This window comes from Pectinophora gossypiella, chromosome 8 (assembly GCF_024362695.1).
Source record: "Pectinophora gossypiella chromosome 8, ilPecGoss1.1, whole genome shotgun sequence".
NCBI lineage: Eukaryota > Metazoa > Arthropoda > Insecta > Lepidoptera > Gelechiidae > Pectinophora > Pectinophora gossypiella.
In genome coordinates this window covers 1-7,334 of record NC_065411.1, presented here as the reverse complement: position 1 = coordinate 7,334, position 7,334 = coordinate 1, and the positions used below count along the sequence as shown (strand labels likewise).

The 7,334-nt window shown below is 35.4% G+C and overlaps 1 long non-coding RNA gene across 3 annotated transcripts; it reads right to left on the bottom strand.

Annotated features, from left to right (window-relative positions):
* Window positions 1–304: 304 nt before the first annotated feature.
* On the bottom strand, window positions 305–3,094 carry LOC126369172 (uncharacterized). 3 transcript variants are annotated; one of them, XR_007566661.1, is made up of 9 exons: window positions 2,808–3,094; window positions 2,587–2,721; window positions 2,365–2,499; window positions 2,146–2,280; window positions 1,910–2,044; window positions 1,204–1,330; window positions 974–1,072; window positions 717–856; window positions 305–584 (listed from the first exon to the last, which is right to left on the bottom strand). It is a non-coding gene; the product is annotated as an uncharacterized LOC126369172 (long non-coding RNA). The 3 variants fall into 3 exon arrangements; XR_007566660.1 differs by lacking the exon at window positions 974–1,072 and having other exon boundaries at window positions 307–584; window positions 2,808–3,090; XR_007566662.1 differs by lacking the exons at window positions 974–1,072; window positions 2,365–2,499 and having other exon boundaries at window positions 2,808–3,093.
* Between the last annotated feature and the right edge of the window lie 4,240 nt (window positions 3,095–7,334).

Genomic DNA, 7,334 nt, shown 5'->3' with positions numbered 1-7,334 from the left:
GTGAAAAAAGAATCGATCCAGGTGCGATAGTTTTGCCAGGCCGTAGGGTGTCTCCCTGATGCGGAGCAGTTTTCCAAGATCTGGAAGTTTTCCCATACTCATCGGAAGATCTTGATCACATCCCCCATACACCATTTTTACCCCCCGACACTCCTTCTGGGAGAACAACTCTGTCAGTGAGTGAGTCAGTCAGTCAATACATGGGTTTGTAGCTATATATAATATAATAATAACTAGATGGTGCTAAGTGCGCTCGCTGCTAAAGCAGCTTCGCGGGCGTTGTACGTGGATTGACGTTTTCGTATAGTTTGTTTCGCATCACAGATTTGTAATAACTATTAAGACAGACACAAAAAGAAATAAAAAAAATGTGTAGGATATTGTTGGTTTATTTTATGTTATCAAAAAATAAAAATATAAAATTATATTCTCTCTCTCTCCCTTGCATTGTTCCCATATGGTGGTGGGGTCTTTTTTCCGAGTCTTTTCCTTCCACTTCGCTCTGTTGGATGTATCGTCTGCGGAAACATTGCAGGAACAAAGATCTTCTTTGATGACATCTGCTTCTTTGCCTTCTGTATTTCCTGTTAAAAATAAAATAATATTAATTTATTTATAATAACGTATATTTATAATAACGTATAGATATAATATCCTTTTCTTAGTCGATAGCGATACGTTTTTGCCAAAGTGGTCGTGGTCGTCATGTAACGTACCTAGATTCTTGTCACTATCACTATTGATTGCTGGCTGTCACACTGCTGCATTCATTGAAGAAGCTACCGACATCAGGCTTGGTTGATATAATACTATTGTATTAATAATCTCCTACGCAGTTTTTTGCCTTCTGCATTTCCTATAAATAAAATACATATTAAATATTATATATAATTAAATATTATATATAATTTCTTTTCCTTGGTCGATAGCGATACGTCTTTGCCAAAATAGTCGTGGTCGTCATGTAACGTACCTCGATATCTTGTAACTTTTGATTGCTGGCTGTCACACTGCTGCGTGCATTGAAGAACTTCAGGCTTGGTCGATTTTATTTTATTGCAATCATAATCTCCTACAAAGTTTATTGCATAAATAAAATACATATTAAATATTATATATAATTAAATATTATATATAATTTCTTTTCCTTGGTCGATAGCGATACGTCTTTGCCAAAATAGTCGTGGTCGTCATGTAACGTACCTCGATATCTTGTAACTTTTGATTGCTGGCTGTCACACTGCTGCGTGCATTGAAGAACTTCAGGCTTGGTCGATTTTATTCTATTGCAATCATAATCTCCTACAAAGTTTATTGCACTCTGCATTTCCTGTGAATAAAATATACAGGGTGTTAGTGACATTGTAACGAATACTGATGGGGATGATTCAGACCATGATTCTGAGTTCATATCAAGTGGAATTTTCCGTCGCAAAATTCATGATTTTTTTTTTAGTTATTTTAAATTATTTTCAATTCTATACTTTTGCGATGAAAAATTCCACTTGATATTAACTCAGAATAATCAGGTGAATCATCCCCCTCTGTATTCGGTACGATGTCACTTACACCCCGCACAAGTACATACTGTAGCCATACAAGTAGGTAAGGGTGTTAGTGACACCGTAACAAATACTGAGGAGGATGATTCAGACCATAATTCTGAGTTGAAATCAAGTGGAATTTTCAGTCGGAAAATTCATGAAAATTTTTGTTTTTTTTTAAGTTATTTTCTGTTCCATACTTTTGCGACGGAAAATTCCACTTGATATCATCTCATAATCATGGTCTCCATCATCCCTCAAAGTTTTCGTTACGATGTCACTAACACCCTGTATATTACATTTTTTTTCCTTAGTCTATAGCGATACGTTTATGTCAAAGTGGTCGTGATCGTCATGTAACGTACCTCGACATCTTGTTACTTTTGATTGCTGGCTGTCACACTGCTGCATTCTTTGAATGAGCGGCCAACATCAGGCTTGGTTTATATAATACTATTGTATTAATGATCTCCTATGCAGTTTTTTGCCTTCTGCATTTCCTGTAAATAAAATATATAATTAAATATTATATGTAATTTATTTTCCTTAGTCGATAGCAATACGTTTTTGCCAAAATAGTTGTGGTCGTCATGTAACGTACCTCGATATCTTGTTACTTTTGATTGCTGGCTGTCACACTGCTGCATTCATTGAAGGAGCTGGCAACATCAGGTTTGGTTTATATAATACTTTTGTATTAATGATCTCCTACGCAGTTTTTTGCCTTCTGCATTTCCTGTAAATAAAATATATAATTTATTTTCCTTAGTCGATAGCGATACGCTTTTGCCAAAATAGTCGTGGTCGTCATGAAACGTACCTCGATATCTTGTAACTTTTGATTGTTGGCTGTCACACTGCTGCATTCATTGAAGGGGCTGCTGACTTCAGGCTTGGTCGATTTTATTCTATTGCAATCATAAACTCCTACACAGTTTATTGCCATCTGCATTTCCTGTAAATAAAATATATATTATTTTTTTTTCCTTAGTCTATAGCGATACGTTTTTGCCAAAATAGTCGTGGTCGTCATGAAACGTACCTCGATATCTTGTAACTTTTGATTGCTGGCTGTCACACTGCTGCATTCATTGAAGGGGCTGCTGACTTCAGGCTTGGTCGATTTTATTCTATTGCAATCATGAACTCCTACACAGTTTATTGCCATCTGCATTTCCTGTAAATAAAATATATATTATTTTTTTTCCTTAGTCTATAGCGATACGTATTTGCCAAAGTGGTCGTGATCGTCATTTAACGTACCTCAATATCTTGTTACTTTTGATTGCTAGCTGTGACACTGCTGCATTCATTGAAATAGCGGCCAACATCAGGCTTGGTAGTACTATTGTATTAAAATCTCCTACGCAGTTTTTAGCATTGTGCATTTCCTGTTAAAAAAAATTAATGTTAATTTATATATATTAACTTTTATTTATAAATATATACATATATATCTTAGGTGATTTCCAAACTACCCAGGAGGTACACCCAGTAGCTCGCTTTTTTTCATGTGGTTCCCCCGCTAATCGAGGCCGCATCCACCTACTTATATGAGAAGTAGGTTCTATCTAATGAGTTAGCAATAGTCATTCAATAAGCAGAGAAATGTGAAAGAAAAAGCAATTTTTAGCTAAGGAATTTAAAATAAAAAGCAATTTTCAGCAATTAGCATGCAATAAGCAAAGCAATTACTCAGTAATTGTCAAACATAAGCGAGTTGTATAATTTAAAGATATTATTGACAATAACAAACACGTACCGAGTTTGTTAATACTTACATTGAGTTATCATCGCTAAGTTGACCAAATTATTAGTACAGGTTATCACATTCACTAAATGAAAATATGTGTTTTTATCAATTGTAACAATGCTTGCATGACCTAACCAACCGTTGGTGTTGTGGACGCCAATCTTCAAGAGACAAGTGGACGGGTGTGAGGAAAACTGGCAAGATGAACACGTCGGTGTGGGTGCGACTGGTGCACGGGAGAGAAGTGGAGCTAGTTGGCAGATGGAATTAGGCATCACTCTCTTGCTTCAGTTAAGTTCCACTCAGATCAGGTGGGTTGTCGCATGGATGAACATCGCATGGGTTGGAGTAATTCGGAGTAGAACTGTCCATGTTGTTCCCTTCATCGTAGGCACTTCAGTGGACTGTGGATCGATCAACAATAGTTACGTGAGTTGGCTGTCAAACCGATATGACGTGCCAGCCGAATCTAGCGACCAGGTATGCAGGGGATGGAGGTATCCTGTGGAGTAATCATATCAGCAAAGGTGAAAATGTCGGTTGGGAGTGAAATGGAGGGAGAAGGAGAGCTGCAGTCAGCGGTCACGATCTTGCTGTAGATAGACTACATGCTCAGTTTACGTGTAGTTGTAACTGTTCGAAGTTAATTGAAAACGATCGATATGCAAATTCCTGTTTAATAAAACAAGTAATAAATGAACAGGCAGGTGTTTTTTCGGTATTTAAACGCTAAGACCGTTGTTTGTTTATTGATTAGCAGTGGTATGAATTCTTGGATACTGATGAATGCTAATAAGCTAAGTATTTAAAACAAAATCACATTCAGAAGCACTAAAAACACATTAAATTAAAGAACGAAATAATACCGTATGAAATATTATTTAATATAATATAAAGGATGGAAAGAAGAAATGACAAAAATGCTATTTAGCGTGACATGGCTCTAACCAGATCCACTGGAAAATATAAAACCATATAAAACCTAAGTTTTTGTTTAGCTCATACACGATATTATGTTTTTTGAGGAACCGTGTCATGCGAAACAGTGTTCTATTGAAAAGTATTGTAAGAAGAAATGCAAAAAACACCATTTAGCGTGACATAGCTCTAACCAGATCCACTGGAAAACATAAAACCATATAAAACCTAAGTTTTTGTTTAGCTCATACACGATATTATGTTTTTTGAGGAACCGTGTCATGCGAAACAGTGTTCTATTGAAAAGTATTGTAAGAAGAAATGCAAAAAACACCATTTAGCGTGACATAGCTCTAACCAGATCCACTGGAAAACATAAAACCATATAAAACCTAAGTTTTTGTTTAGCTCATACACGATATTATGTTTTTTGAGGAACCGTCTCATGCGAAACAGTGTTCTATTGAAAAGTATTGTAAGAAGAAATGCAAAGAACACCATTTAGCGTGACATAGCTCTAACCAGATCCACTGGAAAACATAAAACCATGTAAAACCCTAAGTTTTAGTTTAGCTCATACACGATATTATGTTTTTTGAGGAACCGTGTCATGCGAAACAGTGTTCTATTGAAAAGTATTGTAAGAAGAAATGCAAAGAACACAATTTAGCGTGACATAGCTCTAACCAGATCCACTGGAAAACATAAAACCATGTAAAACCCTAAGTTTTAGTTTAGCTCATACACGATATTATGTTTTTTGAGGAACCGTCTCATGCGAAACAGTGTTATATTGAAAAGTATTGTAAAAAGAAATGCAAAAAACACCATTTAGCGTGACATAGCTCTAACCAGATCCACTGGAAAACATAAAACCATGTAAAACCCTAAGTTTTTGTTTAGTTCATACACGATATTATGTTTTTTGAGGAACCGTCTCATGCGAAACAGTGTTCTATTGAAAAGTATTGCAAGAAGAAACGCAAAGAACACAATTTAGCGTGACATAGCTCTAACCAGATCCACTGGAAAACATAAAACCATGTAAAACCCTAAGTTTTTGTTTAGCTCATACACGATATTATGTTTTTCGAGGAACCGTGTCATGCGAAACAGTGTTCTATTGAAAAGTATTGTAAGAAGAAATGCAAAGAACACAATTTAGCGTGACATAGCTCTAACCAGATCCACTGGAAAACATAATAATACCTTATAAAACCTAAGTTTTTGTTTAGATCATACACGATATTATGTTTTTTGAGGAACCGTCTCATGCGAAACAGTGTTCTATTGAAAAGTATTGTAAGAAGAAATGCAAAAAACACCATTTAGCGTGACATAGCTCTAACCAGATCCACTGGAAAACATAAAACCATGTAAAACCCTAAGTTTTTGTTTAGTTCATACACGATATTATGTTTTTTGAGGAACCGTCTCATGCGAAACAGTGTTCTATTGAAAAGTATTGCAAGAAGAAACGCAAAGAACACAATTTAGCGTGACATAGCTCTAACCAGATCCACTGGAAAACATAAAACCATGTAAAACCCTAAGTTTTTGTTTAGCTCATACACGATATTATGTTTTTTGAGGAACCGTGTCATGCGAAACAGTGTTCTATTGAAAAGTATTGTAAGAAGAAATGCAAAGAACACAATTTAGCGTGACATAGCTCTAACCAGATCCACTGGAAAACATAAAACCATGTAAAACCCTAAGTTTTAGTTTAGCTCATACACGATATTATGTTTTTTGAGGAACCGTCTCATGCGAAACAGTGTTATATTGAAAAGTATTGTAAAAAGAAATGCAAAAAACACCATTTAGCGTGACATAGCTCTAACCAGATCCACTGGAAAACATAAAACCATGTAAAACCCTAAGTTTTTGTTTAGTTCATACACGATATTATGTTTTTTGAGGAACCGTCTCATGCGAAACAGTGTTCTATTGAAAAGTATTGTAAGGAGAAATGCAAAGAACACAATTTAGCGTGACATAGCTCTAACCAGATCCACTGGAAAATATAAAACCATGTAAAACCCTAAGTTTTAGTTTAGCTCATACACGATATTATGTTTTTTGAGGAACCGTCTCATGCGAAACAGTGTTATATTGAAAAGTATTGTAAAAAGAAATGCAAAAAACACCATTTAGCGTGACATAGCTCTAACCAGATCCACTGGAAAACATAAAACCATGTAAAACCCTAAGTTTTTGTTTAGTTCATACACGATATTATGTTTTTTGAGGAACCGTCTCATGCGAAACAGTGTTCTATTGAAAAGTATTGCAAGAAGAAAAGCAAAGAACACAATTTAGCGTGACATAGCTCTAACCAGATCCACTGGAAAACATAAAACCATATAAAACCTAAGTTTTAGTTTAGCTCATACACGATATTATGTTTTTTGAGGAACCGTCTCATGCGAAACAGTGTTCTATTGAAAAGTATTGCAAGAAGAAACGCAAAGAACACAATTTAGCGTGACATAGCTCTAACCAGATCCACTGGAAAACATAAAACCATGTAAAACCCTAAGTTTTTGTTTAGCTCATACACGATATTATGTTTTTCGAGGAACCGTGTCATGCGAAACAGTGTTCTATTGAAAAGTATTGTAAGAAGAAATGCAAAGAACACAATTTAGCGTGACATAGCTCTAACCAGATCCACTGGAAAACATAATAATACCTTATAAAACCTAAGTTTTTGTTTAGATCATACACGATATTATGTTTTTTGAGGAACCGTCTCATGCGAAACAGTGTTCTATTGAAAAGTATTGTAAGAAGAAATGCAAAAAACACCATTTAGCGTGACATAGCTCTAACCAGATCCACTGGAAAACATAAAACCATGTAAAACCCTAAGTTTTTGTTTAGTTCATACACGATATTATGTTTTTTGAGGAACCGTCTCATGCGAAACAGTGTTCTATTGAAAAGTATTGCAAGAAGAAACGCAAAGAACACAATTTAGCGTGACATAGCTCTAACCAGATCCACTGGAAAACATAAAACCATGTAAAACCCTAAGTTTTTGTTTAGCTCATACACGATATTATGTTTTTTGAGGAACCGTGTCATGCGAAACAGTGTTCTATTGAAAAGTATTG